Genomic DNA, 1,398 nt, shown 5'->3' with positions numbered 1-1,398 from the left:
CCTTCCTTCGAAACCTCCTGTCCTCTCGCGTTCAGCCACATTTCTCCCCGGTACATAAAGATCTTTGCAGGTATTGTCAAAATACTCACTCACATTCTTCACCTTCCTCCCTCAGCTACTCACACTCCCTTGAGGTGCAACAGGAGAAATGAAATTCAGCTTCCAAAATATTTAGAAAAATGGGCACAAGGACAAAACATCCTTGAAGAATGGATTTTGGTCTTGCCGATCCTTGGTAAAATAATCGACTAATTCCATCTTCAAATTCAGAGCCATGTTCAGTATCCCATCAATGAATGCCTTCATTCCTTCTGACGAAACAGCCTACCACGGACGCCACTTTGAGTATTTTGTGAGCAGAGTCACCTTCTGAACTTTTTCTGCTGCATACATATTTGTCACAGCCACAGTTTCACCAATAAAATCTGAGAAAAAGCTGGAAATATTCAAGTTCAGTTTCTCCCGAGCACTTTGAGGAAGGGTGAATCCCTGTTGCGTGACACAGTATGAACTTTATGATGTCACCGTCACCATCACCACATACCTTCCCTCTGCTTGTCACAGGTTGAGTATTATCGTCACTTTCTCTTCACCACAGCTTCAGGTTCACTGGAGCTGATGTCACTGCACACAGGAAGGGCGTCATGTTCACTTTCATCACTAAACTCTCCTTCAACCTCACTGTTCTCAAACTGCACGTTGTAACATCACAGTCGCTTCCACGCCTCATCCCTTTCATGGGCCTCCAAGCACAACTGGGGAACCATCCTGATCCACTGTTCATGCCAGACCGTGGCCTGCGGGGAAACAGCACAGCCCACACTGTCTGCTGGCTACAGTCCTTCCTCAGTAGTGAGGAACCAGGCTCTGGCCATGGCTGGGCAAAGAAACCCAACAACAGAAAATGTGTAAGATGCCTTCCAGCAGGGGAGGGCAGCCCCCAAATCATGGTGTCTGACCAACATGGCCAAGATAGGGTAAGAAACAGAGGCCACCAAGAAAGAGCGGGAAGAGGCAGGAGCTGCTTGAGTGTCTGCCTAGGTGGGAGGAGGACGAGTGCCAAGCAGTGTTTATGGACAGAGTAGTCCATCCCAGGCACTGCTGTGACTGACTTGAGTGCCAGGAAGCCACGTTACCTAATAAATTAACAAAGCCGATTGCAACCTTTTACTCTCCATGAACCTGAGCTTGGACTAATGAGGGACATGTGAGATGGCCACCGGTGTAGCCAGCCCAGGCCTGAAGCACCATCAGAGAGAAGATCTCATCAGCAGAATGTCCAGTCACTGGAGCCCAGCTGGGGGATGGGTAAATGTGCAGGCCTGGAGCAAAATTCACCCCTGGAGGGTTGTCCCAACAATGAGGGGGTTGGTCTAAATCCCTAATCCCCAGCCTTGT

This window comes from Otolemur garnettii, unplaced genomic scaffold (genome assembly GCF_000181295.1).
Source record: "Otolemur garnettii isolate 467f Iridium unplaced genomic scaffold, OtoGar3 scaffold00136, whole genome shotgun sequence".
NCBI lineage: Eukaryota > Metazoa > Chordata > Mammalia > Primates > Galagidae > Otolemur > Otolemur garnettii.
Note: the sequence above shows the minus strand (reverse complement) of the source record.